This window comes from Cupressus sempervirens, chromosome 8 (assembly GCF_028749045.1).
Source record: "Cupressus sempervirens isolate cs-2001-9-10 chromosome 8, ASM2874904v1, whole genome shotgun sequence".
NCBI classification, from domain to species: Eukaryota; Viridiplantae; Streptophyta; class Pinopsida; order Cupressales; family Cupressaceae; genus Cupressus; species Cupressus sempervirens.
This window is the reverse complement of record NC_143125.1, coordinates 219,080,804-219,100,613: the sequence shown is the minus strand read 5'-3', so window position 1 is coordinate 219,100,613 and position 19,810 is coordinate 219,080,804.

The following is a 19,810-nucleotide window of genomic DNA, read 5'->3' as shown; positions in this document are numbered from 1 at the left end:
AATAAACATCAAATAATAACTACAAGTATGAATCCATTTAAATAATATACAATTATAGGATGCCCCTTGGCATAATCAGAATGCTTTATCATCTATTATACAAGTCATAAGGTATGAAAAGCTCAAATAATATATATCATCAATATAATACGTCATCTCATAAGATCTCTGATAATCAAATACATACACTAGAGTATAATCATCCAATAGAAATACAAGATCGGATAAAAGAAACATCTACATAAACATATTCAACAACAACATGACGTATCAGATCTCAAAGGTATAAGAAAAATGCACTACCACCTGGTCTTGTGGAACCTAAATGACCCACTCCCACCGTGATAAGGAGATAAATTGAAGTCCCATATGAATATCAGTCTCCAATGTCATAACCAAAATCTACATCAAGGAAACACCTAGAAGCAATATATCTCAAAGGGTACTAAGATACAAGTATCAACTAACCCCAAAGGAAAAAAAGACACATAGGAAATCTACTATGTAAGTAGGAAAGTGTCATTGTATGATCCAACTCTAAGGTTCCCTTGGCATTCTCTCTAGACTCTGACCCCCTAGTGTCTCTATGTTGCATCAGTATTCTTTCATATAGACAAGGCATACTAATAAAGAAAGGTTGAAACCAAGCATCCTCTCTACTCCCATCCTAGCCTATATAAACACTCAAGGCATGGGCAAGGAAAATCACTGATTCTTATTAGTTCATTTAAAAAACCCATTTAATGAAATGTTATGACTTATTAAAAAAACTACAATGGGTTACCCAAGAAGACACTTAGGGATCCAACCTCCATTGGAAGCCACTTCCCAATGTACACACAAATTACTTACCCTAGGCTCATAAAAAGTACAAATCATAGAATCATAGTTTTCACTTTATCCCTTTACAAGTGATTGAAAAGCAGCAATAGATAAAACACAATATTCACCTCAGTCCTTTACAAGAAATAGGAAAGCACCAAAATATAAAATAGAATAATCACCTCAGTCCTATATAAGCAACTAGAAAGCATCCAAATATAATTGATCAAAGACTCAAAGGTTACACTAGAAAAGTCACACCATTCACTTCAGTTCTACACAAGAAAACTAGAAAGCAATAACAACCAACAGATCAATTTCATCATAGAAGACATATGACTACATCAAAATGGTCAAGTATAAAAGATCGTATACAAAACATCATCATGAAACCACCAAAAAAAGTCCCCAAGCCTTTGGTAAATGTCGTAGTTTGGTCAAAGAACCAAGTTAAACCTGAAACCCACAATAGTAAACCACACCCCATATAAAGTACAAGACAATGTAACTTTCATAACTCATTAGGTTTTGAAATATAGAAGTTCAATTTTCACTATGGTTTCAAGTTTTCATTTTCATTTTTAGGTATTATAGATTCACTAAAGTTCTTGAGTCCATGCGAGTCTCAACATTCAATAAATCATAAAAATTCATTTTTCATAGTTCAATTCATTTTCAAAATACAAGATTCCATATACAAGTAGGGTTTTAGTTTTCATTTTTTTCAAAGCATTCTTTTTGTTTGGATTTTCTTGAGTTTATAAATATGATAAGATTTATTTTGTATACAATTATTCCATAACAACCGAATCCTTTCTAAAAATAACATTCTTCATAGCTGAAATATTCTTAATTACAAACAAACAATATCTATTCATTTATTTTAATATATAACCATTTATATATTAAAATAAATAAATAAAATAATCTATTTAATTAAATATTATCATCAAAATTTAATAATAATTATTAATTATAATATTTACTAATTTATTAATAAAATATTATTTATATATTAAATAATTAATAGTAATAAATGTTAAATTGAGTAATATAATTATTAAATTATTATTAATATTATTATTAATATTTATTATAATATATATTAAAATCTATACTCATAAACTTTATTTAATAAAAATAATGAATAATAATAATAATAAAGTAAAAAAAAAAGACAACTTACCATGTAATTTTAATATCACAACTCCTAACTAAGGGGTCACTGCTTACGGCCCAACTGCTTTGGTAGCCCATGACATCAGCAACATATGTTTCCTTAGCAGTGTCATGCCATCCCAGCCATAGTGGAGGGGGACTTCGCAACTATAATAAACATCCAAAAAAAAATAGAAACCCCTTTTCCATTAAAGCTCGAAAATTAGTGATTTCCAAAAGAAACATATCTGATAAAGAATTATCATAGCAAGAATTTTTACTATTGTTATTTTCTTTATTATATATATATTTTTAGTATAAATTTGCATAATAGATTTGATAGGACAATGAAATAGAAACAATCAAATCTAATTATTTTAATATCTAGTATTCTTATTATTCAAATCCCAGCCCAAAATAAAATACAATTCTCAACATTTACAAAATGACAGTTTCTAATTTTCAATTCAATTAGAGATATTTCTCAACTAAAGAATGATAAATTCACATATAAGGGTTTCAATCCAATTGAATTTTTAAAATAGAAAGACAACAGACACAGAGAAGACAAATATTTTTTGTAAGAGTGAATCTACTGCATAAAACTCACAAGATCCTACCTGAACTTGATCCTTATCAATGATGCATAGAGCAATTTCCTCTTTCTTTGAAAACCCTCTTCTTAGAAATTGGCTCCGCCAAATCTCAGTATGGAGAAATAAACTCTAATTTTGTAATAAAGAGTTTTCCCCCGAAGTTAAGGCTTTGATTGTGTAATTGTGTAAAACCCCTTTTCTTTTATTATTTTATTATTTTAATTTCATGCATGAATTTTATTCAATTTATTAAAATAAACTTTATTAAATTAAAACTTTCTCTCTCTTATTATATCATGAGACATTTTAAATAATATATTTATTAACTTAAATAATAATATTATTTGGAGTTAATTATTTAAATAAAACTCCTAAATAGATTATTATTAAATAAAATAAATATAAATATGCAAAAATTGAAACCTTAATCAAATCTTTTAAAGTTAATAATTTTATTTAATTAATTTTTAATTAATTAAATATTGAATTTCTTTTTTTAAAAATCATTAAATTATCTTTTTTATTTGATTTAATTATAAATAAAAATCACAATAGACTAATAAGACTAAATATGACAACTCAACTAGATACAAGGAAAATAATCAAACTCAAGGGTCAAAAGGAATTCACTCTAATTCACAAATTTGAAATGGTATCAAACTCAGATGCTTGTCCTACTTTCTTAGACAATTGGTTTAGGTTGGGATTTGGACTCAAGAAATATCTCCCCACTTATACTATTGAGATACTATGATAGGGCATGCTCATCTTGGTAATTCAGGGAAGTTGATGCTCAGTACCTACAATTTGCATAAAATCCATGCATGTGGATGCACATATAATATAAACTAAATAGGAAATGGTGGGATGTCATGCATCATGTAGATCCCAACTAGAAGGTGACTACGACTCCCTCCCTCAACCACATTAAGAACGTCAAACATGAAGTAAAACATACAAGTACACCATACAAATGTACGTATGGGGTAAGTATCCATAGAACTACATATAGATCACACATCTAACTATCATCATAAGATAACTGAAATCACTATATGAACATACATATATCATCACTAAATAATCACGAATACATGAAATAACTAAGTAACTTAAGTAGCTCATCAAATAAATCAACTCACTATGAAATAAGATTTAATGAATCTAGTAACCAAGTACTATTAATTGTAAGACATAACCATCAAGCTAGCCTAAAAGAATCTAGAAATACAACATTAAAAATGTAAACTAAGGGTAGGCACTGTAGTGGGCCTCATGTAGGAACCATCATGTGTAATGTCACTAAGATCAACCTTATCATTATATAATTTAATCTCATTAATTAGCAGCCTAGACCAATATTTCTCTCTACTTTGATATTCATTATGACATACACATGAGTAATCTTATATATCTAGAACATGCCTATGAGCATACCCAAGCTTAAGATGGTCTTTTACAAAATTAACATGATCATATGGGGGTCTTATATCTTCATAGTCTATCAATTTAATTCTATTTTCAAAAACCTGGATTAGGTTTTGGGCATCAGACCTAGAAGCAAAATAATAGGGCACTACTATAATTGGAAAAGAAATGTTTTCTATCTTCTTCACATTAGAGCATAAAGTGTTAACATCTAATATATGTCTACATAATTCAACAAGTACTACCTTATCATCTATATACTTGGGAAGTCTCTTAAGAAATTGGTCAAATGCACCAATCCTAATGTAGGAGGAAGATGGAAATTGAATAAAACAACATTCGAACTAGCTTACAACAAATATGGATTCAAGTGAAAACCTCTTCTCAGGGTATCCTTGTAATTCTTGGCATAGCCTTATGGGAAAGGAATCATTCACCTTCACATATTCCTCAAAGATCTTCTCTAGCTATAGAGATGGATATAATTCATACACCTTGGTATTCTCATTGTAATCTTCAATACAAGGAAAACTAGGCCATAAATGATGCATGGATAAGACCTATATTAGATAGGAAGACATATAGAATTGTTTAAATGCCTTAGCTAAATTCAAACATTGGCACCACATGAATGAAATAACTCACATATAACAACATAATGGTTAGATTTGCATGAAATTAGGAGGATCAATAGTTTTGAAAGTGATATTAAGCCTAACCACATCACATCTCACAACTTTGAAAATAAACTTACTTTAATCTCCTAGGGTAGCAAGTTAATCTCTTTTTTGAACCTCTTTATAGTTAAGCTTTTTGAAAGATACTTGTTTTACTAAGAAATCTATATCAATATTATGCATTAAACTCATTGAGAATGGGAAAGGAAGCAATATATTATCTCTCCACTAGCTAGGCTTTGCTATGGATTTTCTTCAATTCGGTTGAGCATTATGTAGGCTTCTCCTTTAGTACCTAGGAGACTTCATTTGTTTCTTTTCGATGGAAGGCTTTCCTCACACTTTATTAAATGTCTTGGAGAAGCTATGATAAAAAATTTCCTCTTTATATTTAAGCGAAACATTTCCTTTGGACTAGGTTCAGGCTTGGCCAAATATTTCGACAAGTGGCATCAAATTAGAATCTCTAATGTATATCCTTCATATCTGAGATGAAATGGATTTGAAAACCTCCTTTTTCTTATCCTCTGGAAGGAAATCTTTGTGAATACCTCTTTAGGAAAAAATGTTAGTTTGTGGTAAATGATAAGGAAAGTACTACACATAATTCATAAAATTACTTGTATAAAAGGGCTTAGGGTTGGGTATTTTCATTATGTGGTGATGCAAAATTAGTTCTTGTGGTAGTATTGAACTGTCAGGGATTGCAGATTGTAATCAAGTTGTAATCACTGGATTGTAATAATATCAGACTTGTTGTTTGGTGGATGTAGCCCAAGGATTGAGTGAACCACATTAAATCTTGGGGTCTTGTGTTCTTTTCTATGCTATCTATTATTTTCTAATATTGGTTATATTTGCATGTAATTTTTATTTCTGTCTATGGTTTAATCCTAACAAGTGGTATCATAGTGAGTTTTTTTTTAAATTATCATCTGTAGGAAAGTCTCTTGGTTGAGTGGGAGTCTCACGGTCAAGTGAGAGTGATGGAAGATGAGGGTAAGCTGAGGGTTCATAGGTTCAATGGGAAAAACTTTCAGTTATGAAAGATGCAAATGGAAGACTATCTTTATCAGAAGGATATATGGAAACCATTAGAAGGAAAAACCAAGAGTTAGGGATCTATGTCAAATGAGGACTGGGATCTTTTGGACAAAAAGAAAATTGGAAGCATTTGATTATGCCTAGGACCATTGGTGGCATTTAATATTACAAATTTGAAGACAATAGCAGAGTTGATGAAAACCCTAGTGACATTGTATGAAAAGCCCTCTGCTTCAAACAAGGTATTTCTCATGAAGTGTTTATTTAATATGAAAATGGCAGAAGGTGTATCTATTATAGATTGTTTAAATGAGTTTAATACTATTACTAGTCAGTTATCTTCTATGGGTATCAATTTTGATTGAGAAATTAGGGCTCTCTTGATTTTGTCTTCTTTTCCTAAAAGCTAGAATGGCTTGGTAATGGCTACAAGTAATTCTATTCCCAAATCTAGTACCCCAAAATATGATGATATGATCGGTCTTATTTTGAGTCAGGAAAATCATAGGAAATCCTTAGGCATATCTATATCTAGAGGTGCTTTGAACACACAAAGTTGAGGTAGAATGACTGAGAGAGGAAGTAATTCTAGAAATTGTGGGAAATTAAGAGGAAAGTCAAAGGGGATGAGGTCTCAATTGAGAGGACTAAACAACTACTGGTACTATGGGAAACTAGGGCATAAAAAGAAAGATTGTTGGACTTGAAAGAAAAATGAAAGAGATAAACTAGATGGAGACAAGGAGGCAAGTGTGGTAAGTAACAAATCTAAAGAGGATTCTTTGCTTCTATCTTTAGAAAGTGTTGATGATTCATGGGTTTTAGATTTTGGTGCTTCATTTCATGCTACACCTCATAGAGGTTATTTCATTGATTATGTCTAAGAGGATTTTGGGCTTGTTTATTTGGGGGAAAATGAACCCTGTTAGATTGTTGGAAAGGGAAAAGTTAAGATTAAGTTCTAAAATGGGAATCATTGGCTACTACATGAGATAAGACATGTTCCAAGGCTAAGTAGAAATTTAATTTTAGCAGGGCAACTCGGTGATGAGGGTTGTGTAGTTACTTTTAATGATAAAAATTGGACAGTTACAAAGGGTTCCCTTGTAGTAGAAAAAGGTGTGAAAGTAGGCACCTTATATCTTTGTATAGGTTATATTGTTCCTTCTACTTTAATTATTTCAGAGAAAAATGAATGTTCAGGAATAGTTGCTAAAGTTGAGTAGGGAGAACAAATAGCTACTGTAAATTTTGATACAACACCATGGCAAAATAGACTTGGACACATGAGTGAGAAAGGTATGAAAGTACTTCATTCAAAGAATGTTTTACTAGGTCTAAAATGTGTTAATATAAGTTTAAGTGAAATTTGTGTGTATGGAAAAAAAAAGAGAGTGAGTTTTGTGAATACTAGGAAGGAAAACAAAAAGGAGAAATTAGATCTTGTGCATACCGATGTATGGGGACCGGCTCAGGTATCTTCCCTTGGAGGCTCTCATTATTATGTTACATTTATTAATGATGCAACTAGAAATGTATGAATTTATTTCATTAGACAAAAATCTAATGTATTTCAAACTTTTAAGAAATGGAAATGCTTGGTTGAAAATAAGACTGGTAAGAAATTAAAATGTTTCAGATCTAATAATGTTGGTGAGTGTTGTAGTCATGAATTTGAAGATTATTTCTCCACTAATGGTATTCTTAGATAGAAAAATTTTCCAAGGACTCCATAGGAAAATGGAGTGGCTGGATGCATGAACTTGACAATAATGGAGCATGAGGTTGCATGCTGGGTTGCCCTTATACATGTGGGTGGAGGCTATCAACATTGATGTATATTTGATTAATAGAGGTCCCTCTACTCCTTTGGATTGTGGTATTCTAGAGGAAGCATGGACTGGTAAGAAGGTGAGTTATTCTTTTCTCAAAACCTTTAGTTGTGAAGCATTTATTCATATAGATTCTAAAAATAGAACCAAGCTAGAAGCTAGGTCAAAGAAATGTGTATTTGTTGGATATGGCATTAATAATTTTGGTTATGGGCTTTGGAATTTTGAAAATCATAAAATTGTAAGAAACAAGGATGTCATATTCAATGAGAAAGTGTTGTACAAAATCTATTGCAGCAAAATTAGAAGAAAGAAGATGATTATGTAGTGCTGGATGATACTCCAAAAGATGATGTTCCAGCCATTCCTCATGATGTGCAACAACTGAAACAACAAATACCACACTCACTAGTCAATATTAGATAGTCAACAAGGCAAATTAGACCTCTAGAATTTTTTTCTCCCTCTTTGTATTCTATTTTATTAGTAGATGCTGGTGAACCTGAATGTTATGACAAAGCTATGCAAGTGGATACTAAGATTCAGTGGGAGTCTGCAATGAAAGAAGAAATGGACTCTTTGCTGAAAAATAAGACTTGAGATTTATGCAAGTTGCCTGCAGGTAAAAAGGCTTTACAAAATAAGTGGGTTTACAAGTTTAAAGAAGAGGAAGGTGATATGAAAAGATTTAAAGCCACATTAGTTGTAAAAGGATTTGCATAGAAAAAAGGAATCAATTTTGATGAGATATTTTCTCCTTTTGTTAAAATGATTTCTATTCGTATTGTTTTAAGTATTGTGGCTACTGAAGATTTGCATTTAGAACAACCTAAATTTAAAATAGCCTTCCTTGATGGTGATCTAGATGAAGAGATATATATGTCTTAGCCATAAAGATTTGAGGTCAAAGGTAAGGAGAACATAGTGTGCAAATTGAAGAAAAGTTTATATGGCTTGAAGCAAGCAACTCGGTAATGGTATCTCAAATTTGATAGTTTTATGCATGAGAATGGATAGAATAGGTGTCATTTAGATCATTGTGTTTACTTTAAGAGGTTGGATGATGATAGCTACATTATTTTATGTTTATATGTTGATGATATGCTTGTAGCTAGGTCTAACATGGATCATATTAAGGGTTTGAAACACAAGTTAACACATGCATTTGTTATGAAGGATTTTGGGGTAGAAAAAAAAACCTTGGTATAAAGATTTGCAGAGATAGGAAGAGAAAAAAATTGATGCTATCTTAGGCTGATTATGTTGAGAAGGTTTTGCAACATTTCTCTATGGAGAATGCTAAAGTTGTCAACACATCTTTACCTGGTCATTTGAAGTTGACTAAGGGGATGTGCCCCAAGACACAAGAAGAGGAGGATAAGTTGTCCAAGGTATGCTATGCTTCAGTTGTAAGAAGCTTGATGTATGCTATGGTATGTACTATGCCAGATCTTGCACATGTAGTGGAAGCCATTAGCAGGTATATAAGTCATCTAGGAATTGAGCATTGGAATGCAGTTAATTGGATTCTAAAAAATTTGATAGGAACATCCAATAAGTGTTTACACTTTGGAGGCTCTACTATTGAATTATAGGGCTATGTTGGCTCAAATTTGGTAGGGGATATTGATACCAGGTGGAGTACTACAGATTATGTCCTTACTATTGCTAGGCTAGCCATGAGATGGGTTTCTAGGTTACAAAAGGTTAGTGCTTTATCCACTATGGAGGTAGATGATATTGCTGCTATAGAGGTATCTAAGGAGATGATATGACTTCAATTCTTCTTGGAAGAATTGGTACTTCCTCAAAAGGATAATTATTATTTTTATATATAGTCAGAGTGCCATTCATCTTGTCAAGAATCTAGCTCTACATTCAAAGACTAAACACATACAGTTGTGATACCATTTCATTTGATTAGTTTTGGAGGATTGACAAGTAAAGCTGGACAAGATACATATAGATGAAAATCTAGTAGACATTTTTACAAAGGTAGTAATGAGGGAGAAGTTGTACTCCTCTTTAGATTTGGTTGGTCTTCTAGATTGAACATGCATAAAAGAACAACATAGTCCATGGTGCTTTGATCTAGTGGGAGCCCCATGTGGTAGCAGTATTGCTATAGGATCAGTCTCCAAGTGGGAGATTTTTGTCTAGTGTGGCGTTTGATTAGTCCCCAAGTGGGAGATTGTTAGTTTGTGGTCATTGATCAAAAAAGTGTTGCACATACTTCATAAATTCTTCAGGGTTCAGGGCATTGGCCCAATTTTTTTTTGGACTATGGTTGACGTTGTGGTTGACATATGGATGACATGTTGTAACTCGAAAGTGGTGCCTTAGGGTTAGGTATTTTCATTATATGGTGATGTAAAATTGGTTCTTGTGGTGGTATTGAGTTGTAAGGGATTATAGATTGTAATCAAGTTGTAATCACTAGATTATAACAATATCAGACTTGGTGTTTGGTGGATGTATCCCAGGGATTGGGAGAACCACATTAAATCTTGATTTCTTGTGTTCTTTTTGTGTGATTTATTATTTTTTGATATTGGTTATATTTGCATGTAATTGTTATTTCTATCCATGGTTTAATCCTAACAAGAAAAACACCATAGGAACCTATACTTTTTGTATGACATAGATCAGAAAGATTTTCATCATTTTGGTTTCTTTTCCCTTTGATCTTTAAGGTGGACTATTGACTATAGATTTACCTTTTTGTAACATCAAATCAACTGCTAACTTTGAATTCTTCTTGTTAGAATATATAGTCCACCAATATAACTAAGAGGGGGGGAGGGGGGTGAATTTTTTATCCAACTATTATCATAATTATTAACCTCAATAACCCTTAACCATGTGAATAACATAAATATTAAACCATAGCAATAAACTCATGCACAATAACACAAGATATGTTAACTGGTGAAACCTTTGATAAGAGGGAAAACCCTGGCGGGGATGGTACCCACAAGATGATGTACTAATATAAATGTTCCTTGTTAGAGGATGGACCCTTTTAGGAGTTAATGAATACATTCAATACACATGAATCCCTATTAGGAGACTTTGAATACCTTTTAGGAGATTCCAACCATGTTAGGAGTTGTGGAATATAGTTGGACCCATTGTCCAAACAACTTTAGGGAAAGACCAATGAACCCACTATCTAAATGATCTTTGTATTATTCCTTGAAGAATAATAGATGTGAAATGTAATTCCTCTATCTCCATCCTATCAACCATACTTCTATTCCTTCTAATCTTGTAACCAGATCACTAATCTTGCATCCAATAATCACTTGAATCTTTTATATGCATTTACCAAACACTCTTCTCCTTTTTGCACTTCACAAATACAATACAACGGATACACTTTAAAACCATGGAAAATATCTTTCCTTTATACTATATCTTCATAACGATTCCTTGATTTAGCCTTGAGACTTTCCCAATTAATTATAATAAGAAAACTAACTAATTTCAATTACAATAGAACTATTGGCTCACACTCTATACAAAACTTCACACATGTGACTTCAGAACTTGCGCACTTTCTCACATCACCACCTAGCTATCCTTTATCACTAGTTAACTATGCAACTCTTCATTCCATCTTAGATGTAAAGTAGAAATCAAATATCAAAATATTATTTTCTAATTCTCTTGTTCTCTACTTCTCTTAGTAAATCAAGTAAAAGTAGTATACATATTTGACATAGAATCCATGTGCTCAACCATGTCATGAAGATATAGTTTAGAAAATGTCCTCAATTGCACATCACCCACTAATAAAACCATCGTGCTTACCAAAAGGATTTTTTTTTGCTACTCTAGCACTCTTCACAAACTTGCTACTATGTTGACATCAATAACAAACATAATCATGAATGCAACATGTCAATACACTCCAATACTTAAGATACTTCTCCAATGTAGTATCATTAACATTCATGCTAACACTTAATTTTTAATTCTTCAAGAAGATATTTGAAGGGTCCCACTCCAAAAGAAGGAACAATCAAACAAATAGACTCAAGATTTGGAATTCAAAACTTCACTCTACGAATTCCATAACCTTACTTTCTTGCTCATCTCACATTGTCCAACTAAGAACATATATAAGGATGCTTTTATCATTTTGATCTTTAGAATCCACTATGATGAATTCCACAAGTGATGGAAAAGATAATAGAATGAGATAAAAATTGAGAATAATACTCCTTGGAGAAAGGAAAATGCCACATAACCAAAAATAACTTTTTCTCATCAAGAAAATACTTAAATAGAAACCCACCCAAACCTAGATCACCTAAGACCAAAGATGAACAAGAATCACAAGAATCTCCTCTAGAGGTCTAGGTAGGAAAAAAAGAAAGGAATTCTTAGTAATATTCAAAAATGGAAATCTCTTACAATGTTTGATGAGAAGAAATTTATGTAGGGGTTAGCTAGGCTAGGGCTTAAACACAATTATATCGAAAACTTGTAAGCTCACAAGGAATAGATTGAAAGTCTAGAAACTATTGGCTCTAACTGGGGACTTGGTCATGTGAATGCCTAAGAAGGGACCTAGTATCTCTGGTTTCATATAGATGGAACATAAAACTTTAGGGAAACACTAAAGTGAGTACACAATAGAAAGTAAACTAAACTAGGAAAGTAGGAGAACAAAACAAGGAAAGTACAATAGAAAGAAAAAAAACCCACCAAAACTAGCTAATTATAGAAGTTACATGCTTTCAATCGATCAACTATTATTACTTCATGTCTTGACCATTGTAAGAGAATGATAGACCACCACCAATGGGGTAGGCCAATATAAATAAATTATTCTAATTTACATGGATGATTTTGAAAGGACCTTTCCAAAAAGAGTCAAACTTATGATGCATGTCTTTAGGTTCACGTATCTTATTCCATAGTAAGACTAGATCATTTTTCATGAAATTTCATGGCCTTGATATTTTATCAAAGAGGCTTTCCACATGCTATTGATGCTCTATGATATGGTCAAGTAAACTTTCACACTCCTCTTCCATCTTGGTAATGTACATAATTTGTTTCTCTAGACCATCTTAGAAAATTGGGTCCTCAATTGTTTGTTGCAACTTATAGACTATCTTCATCTCCATATACTAACTTAAATGGAGAGATACCAATTTATCTCTTAGGTTTTACTCTTTCTACCCAAATATCTTTATATAGCTTCTTATGCCAATTATTTTGGTTGTCAAAGACCAAATTTTTTATAATGCTGATCATATTTTTGTTACTTGATTCTTCTTGATTATTTCCTTACATGAAATAGTCTAAAGAATGACTTAAGTGGATTCTATTATCATAGAAAAATTTGATCAGCTCTACTAAAGAAAAATATGTAGCATTATCCATAACTAGCTTTAGTGGGATGCCAAATTTGATTAAGATATTTCCTTTTATAAACTTGTAAACAACTTCAAAAGTAGTTCTCTTATATATGAATGTCCAATAGTAGAGGAAGGATTAATTGGACCAACAAAGTCTATTCCCCACTAATAAAAAGGGCCTTCAATAACTACTAGTTTTAATGGCAAAGAAGCCAATTGAGGCTTACTAGTAAACATCTTTCATTTTTCACATTGGGATACCCATTTATAAGTATCTTTGAACATACCTAACTAGTAAAAACATTGCCTCAAAATTTTAAATGTTGTGACTATAGAAGAGTAATACCCTCAAAAAGCTTCATCATGAAATGATCTGAGTAATCTCTCCTACTAGGGCTTATCTACACATTTTAGAAATGTGCCATTGATTTCCCTCATTCATAACTAGTCATTCCAAATAACTTTCATGGTTGATTTGGTCCTAAGATCTCTTTTCTCCTCATAGGCTAATCCATCCAAACATTCTCCATATGTAAGGAAATAAGCAATATTTGAGAATAAGGGATCTTAGAGGCTTATTATTAATGCTCTTGTAGTTTGTTCTTCTTCACTTGCCTCATTTTTTGTAATGTTCTACACGAACAATTACCATGGAAAAATTTGATAGGTTTAAGCTCAATATCATACTCCTAGAGTTTGTTTATCTAGGCTCCTCTAGTATTACATCCAATTTCTTGTGGAGTCAAAGTAATTTGACTACTAAATAAGAAATGTAAACAATTGAATGTGAGTGTAGGACATAAAATATGATGTTCTTTAGCTCTCTCACTACAACATAGGCATGTTTTTCTATTTGGTAATACTTCAATTCATGTTATTTAAGAGGGGTGCTTATGAATGCAATAAGTGCTTGGACACTTTCCATGTTCTCTTGCATAACTATGGAAGACAATGTCTAATATTATGCATAGAAATTATATAAAATGAATTCTTTCATATAGTCTGGGTGAACTAGAATAGGTGTATTAGCTATGATAGTCTTAATTTCTTCAAAGGAATTTTTCCTAGAGTCAATCCACTTAAAGTGTTGATTTTATTTCATCATTTCAATTAAGCACTTAATTATTTTAGAGAAATTAAGGTTAAAGTGCCTCAATTGGTTTACCTAATTGAATAACTATTCAACTTTAGTTTTACTTACTTCATTGGATTGTAGTTGTGTTATTGTTTCCTAAAAGGGACTGCATTAGGCTTAAGGGGAATCTTACAGTTGAACTCACCATTCTTGAAGTTCTTCAACTCTCCATACCCCTAAGAAAATAAGTCTTGGTATTCAATAAGAAACCCTCTTGCTCTAGTTCTTTCTTCATTAGTACAATCACTTCCTATATTAATCATTTTAGGTTTAAACTCAATGCCTATATTTATTCCCTCGAGATCTGTACAAGCTCCCCCTTTCCTACCTCTTTCTCTTCTGATATATGCATCATGTCTATTGAAGAAATTTTCTAAAGAGATTAGGTGCTTAAGAATTTTTTTAACTTTAAATTGTATAGCACCTCGCTCTAAATCCTTGTTTCTATTAGGAGAATATTTTCAGCATCATTTTTCACTTCCCTCAAAGTATTGGTCAGAAAAAGGCTCAGTTCCTTCTATAAAACAATAGATATATTTTTCATCACTAAAAAATTACCATAACTCCACATTATAAGGCACGTTAGGTCTAAAAAAACTTCATTCCTATATTATTTGTCTTTGAATTCTCAGTGATGTAAGAGAAGGGATGAAGTGGTAGCTAACAAATCTTCCCTCATATTTTTCTCTCTTGGAAAAACTTCTATTAAGAAAGCATCAAGGTCTTCTATTTCATCACAAAATCCATTCATATAATTCCAAAGTCTAGGGTTTTATACACTATACTAATTTCAAACTTGCAACACTATAAGTTCAACATCACATTGGTCCTTTAAAATGTTCTTCTTTCTTCTTTGCTACAATAATGCCTCATATTGTGTAGTATTTTTAGTATTCTTAAATTTCAGCATGTAAACTAACTGTGCTATTTCCCATTGAGGAGAAATAAGTACCACACCTACTCCTAATCTGACAATTACAAAACTCCCATAAAAATGTGATGTCTAGATTCTTTGATTATCAAGAGGATCTGACTCCTCTTCTAAAATACCAAAATTGGCAAACATCATATAGTTTCCACACTCCATTTCTTGACATAAGATTTGCACTTTGGGGTCATCAGATTTTATCACTATGAATTTGTCTTTCTCTTTCAGTTCAAGTTTGATCTTGTTATTACCAATAGGAATAATGTTATGATACCAATCTAATTTAATTTCACCTCACGTATCCTTGTAGAAACTTCTACTCAACAACATGCTAGAAATGGTAGGGATGTTAACTATGAGGATAGTCAATTTCATTCTTTTTGTTGGGTATGCAACTAAGACTACTTGGACATTTTTCACTTCATCTAAAAGGGGAGATTGTTTAGCATGCATAGAATAACATCACCCAAAGTTCTTTGTTAAGGGAAAACCTAAGGTGGGAAATAGTGGATGGCATGACATTATTTGATGCACCAAAGTTAATTATGCAATTAGTCGATTTGTGACCATTGATGTATAAGGACACATTAAAGGGATCATAGGTATCTCTTTTGCAATAATTAACTAATTTTTGTAATTTAGATAGATTAGGCTTCAAATAATCTAGAGGAAAAATTTGAATGCGAGATTTTCTATAAAATTGATTAATATCAAATGAGGGATTAGATTTACCATTTGATTCTTCTTTTGATTTCTCATTCTTTGAAGTGGAGGGAATGTAGATACTCACTGTGGCTTGTGAATTTGCAAGAGCATTAATCCGAATGGGTCCAGAGTTTTTTGGGCCTTTATTCTTTTGGCTTCTCATTGTTATAATCATTTATAATCTATCCAGAATGGGAAAAAAATTACCTCCTATCCTTGAATCTATTTTGTACTCTAAGTAATATTTTCTAGAGTCACCTTGGGGGGTAGAATCATCTCCGCTTCTAGGGTACTACATTGTTAGTTCTTTTTTTTCATTCATATGCTTGCATTTTTTCATCATTGGGCAGGAATCACCATCATGGTTTACCCTTAAGTAGAAAATAAACATGCTCTTCTTCTTTGGGACTACCTCAATTGCAAGCTTTTTATCTCATGTCATCTTCAAAAAAAATATTGATAAGGTTGCTGGAATGAAGCACCGAGACTAACTATTTTCCTTTTCATTGAAATCATCTCATTTGATAGTTTTTGAAGCATTACTTTTGCACTATTGGTAGCACTAGTAGTAGTGCTTGTGCCAGCTTTGCTGTGAATCTATGTTTTCCATTTTTTGGTAGTAATGAACTCATCTTCTAGTTCTATAGCTAGATTATGTGCAACTGGCAAATTCATCATATGTTCTCTTATTATTTTATATCTAAGATTTAAGGCATAGAGATAATAAAGAACATCATTTGATTATCTTCTGTAAGCCTACTTGTAGCAAGAGTTTTATTGATCATCTTATTAAAATTTTCTATGAAATCCCTCATGGGAACATTTGGTTCCTTCTTGACCGAGTGAGTTGAGATATTAATGTGTGTTCATCCTCTATACTCTTGAAATGAGCCTTAAATTGATTCTGCATGTCATCCCAACCCATGATGTATCCAATAGGAATTTGTTGAAACCAATCTACTGCATTTTGAACTAGTATTTTAACTCATAGACTTACTGATGCAGATCATCATACAAAACCTACAATAAATAGGAAACTTTATGATCCTTTCAACACCCATTCAATAATATCTTTGAACAAAGGCAACTTATGAGGAAAACCACAACATTGCTATCTTCAAGAAAGTCTTTAAAGATTGATTTATTTGACCCATAAAATCACAATATTAAATTTTCTAGAAAGAATGAAGTTTTCAGCCAACATCAAGAACTACCATTTCCAAAAATTAGAAGGTCTTATAATTCCATTTGGTTCCTCAACCAATAACTATTTCAGACTATCATTTTTCTGTCATAAACTAGATTTAAAACACCAAACCCTTCCTAGGGATCTCATATCTTCCTCAAGACAAGTCTAAATGACACTAAAAAAAATTCAAATTATATATTAATGAATCTAGTTTCCAAATATGTAAGCCATTTATTTTTACCCTTCATAAATCATTTTCCAAGCATAAATCATTGCCTACAACTCTAGTGTAGATTGTTAAAAACCAATTTTCACTCAAATGCCCATAACTTTCACAAATCTGTATAAAGACAATCCAAACCCAAATGAGATGAAATTTAATTCATGTCTCTTTCAAATTAATACTCTTAGAGGTCTTTATTTATCAAAATATGTCCATACCAAATGCTGCAACATGACTATTCCCGAAATCCTAAAATCTGCAAAAACTAACTTTCACCAAAATGTGCATAACTTATTCATTTCTTTATAAAAATGAACTGAACTAAAAGAATGAGAAAGAGGATTTATCCTTATATCTATCCATTACTATATTACATGGTTTCTAGGCTGTACATGTCCGTACAAGGCCTAGAACCAACACTAAAACTAAAAAACCAATCAAAATAACAATAATAGAATGCACCAGAAATGTATCAAAATATTTCCTCCTTCAAAATCTATCATTTGGTTCGACCATAAAATGGTATTTATAAAGTATTTGGTAGTTTTTAACTTCATAACCATCTCCTACACCAACCATCTGCCCTTTTACATCTTTTTTTGAAATGTTAGCAGCTTTCTCAATGTTGCATTTTACAACTTTTTTATGCAACTTTTTACATTTTTGACAAAATGAATTAAAAAATTTATCAAACTTCTCTATAAATACCTAAATATATAATATTTAATACCTCTTATAATTAATTTACCATTTCATAGGCCTTTTATACAATTTGACCATGTACACCTAAACATGACCTATTTGACAACTTGAGCAATATTGTGCACATGCTTACATTTCCTGTCAATACATTTACAAATGGATTCAAAATGAATCAATACATCATATAATTGACTTTAAATTACTCAAAAACTTTAAACATCTCATAGTGTCCTCTAGGATTAGGTGCTCTTGCACCACTTACTACCACATCTTTATGTTCGTGGGGAAAAATACTACAAGCTGAAAAGAAATGAGCAACATGTTCATCTGTAGAGACCTTTCCATTACCATGTAACCTAGGAAAAATATCCCAAGAAACTCTTTGTAAATTATTTTTAATAGCATGGAAAAAATGACCAATAACGTTGCCCCAAGGTACTACTATTTATGCAAGAAAAATAATAGGTACTAGTTGGAAAGTAACATTGGCTAGAGCTACAAGTCTATGTAAGGTGAGGGCATTACACAATGATGGAGTTTGTGTCTGAAAATGGGGGGATAAGAGGATATTCCATGTCTCCAAAAAATAGGACAAGGTGCTTGAAATAGAGATCCATAGATACCTTCCAACATTGGGTCCATTGAATAAGCTCTTCCACTCCTTAGAGTATTTTTTAATATGAAAAAATTAGATTTACTGAGCTCTTTGAATGCTATATCAATTTGACCATGATCACAAATACTTTGGGTGAATTTGGGATCTAGGATGAACTAGGTTCTTGAAAGATTAGTGTTCTTTCATGCATGTCTCAACCTTTGTTTCTCAAGTAGACCTTCCCAATACACAACATTAGCTTCTTCTCATTCAAGCACAAAGCCGACTTGTCTATACTCATTGAAATATTTTATGTTTTTCTAGGTGATTGTATTCAATTGATTGATAATATCTTCTTTTCTGTCTTGGAAACCAAGGTTGGGTTATACTAATGGGACAAGGCCTTCACACGGGAGAACCATTCTAGCTCATGACCTTTAAGAGAAATAAAAACTATAATGAGATATCAAACGAGTAGAGAGAAAAACACTAGAGATTTTGGTTTAAGATCCCTAGTAGAGTCGCAAAAAACTATGGGTGAATAGTTTGTCTTTCCTAAATTTTTTATTCCTTGAGTCTTAACATGCCCAATGTTGTGGAGGATTCAGATGAAACTAGAAGAATTGGTCAATATGGGTATTCTATCAAGGACCCCTGAATTGAAATGTATGACTCCCTTTTATCAGAATATTTGCAATGAATAATGGTTTTAGTGAATCAAATAATTTAGGCGTATTCTCTTAACCATAGAGCAGAAGAGGGTATGACTAGATTTTCCAAATATTCAAGAAACCCAAAATAATTTATGATTATATCTCACAACCTTCACAACCATAAATGTATATGAGTCACTTTGAAGTATTTCTAATTCCTAATAATGCAATCTAATCTAAATATTGAATGCAAGATACAACAATGGAAGCTTAAATACTAATGCATAATGCATGATAAAAGAGCATGTGATTAACTAAATAACCCATAGATTTCCCAAATTTTTGAGATTCTACAACAATAGATTGCTTCTAACTCAATAAATCAAATCATTCATATCCCATAGCTTATTGCATAGAAATGAAAATGCACATGAAACTAATTTTTATATGACTAATAAAATGGAATATACCAAAAATGAGAGTGAAATCACTATAGAAAAAGAAATAAGACACAGTTTATTCTAAGTCCCAAAATTTTCAATAACATCATAATTCATTCCAAAGAACTATAAAGAGATAAACTATGCTAACATGACCAAAAAAATTAAAATGTAGACACAAATTCTCATACAATAGTCAATAATTTGCTAATTTTATTCACTTCTTTAAGAGTTATATTTAGGGGCCCTTAAATTCTATCTAGTTATGTTTCATGATTACAATACTAAGCATCTCTAAGAGATGTATCTAA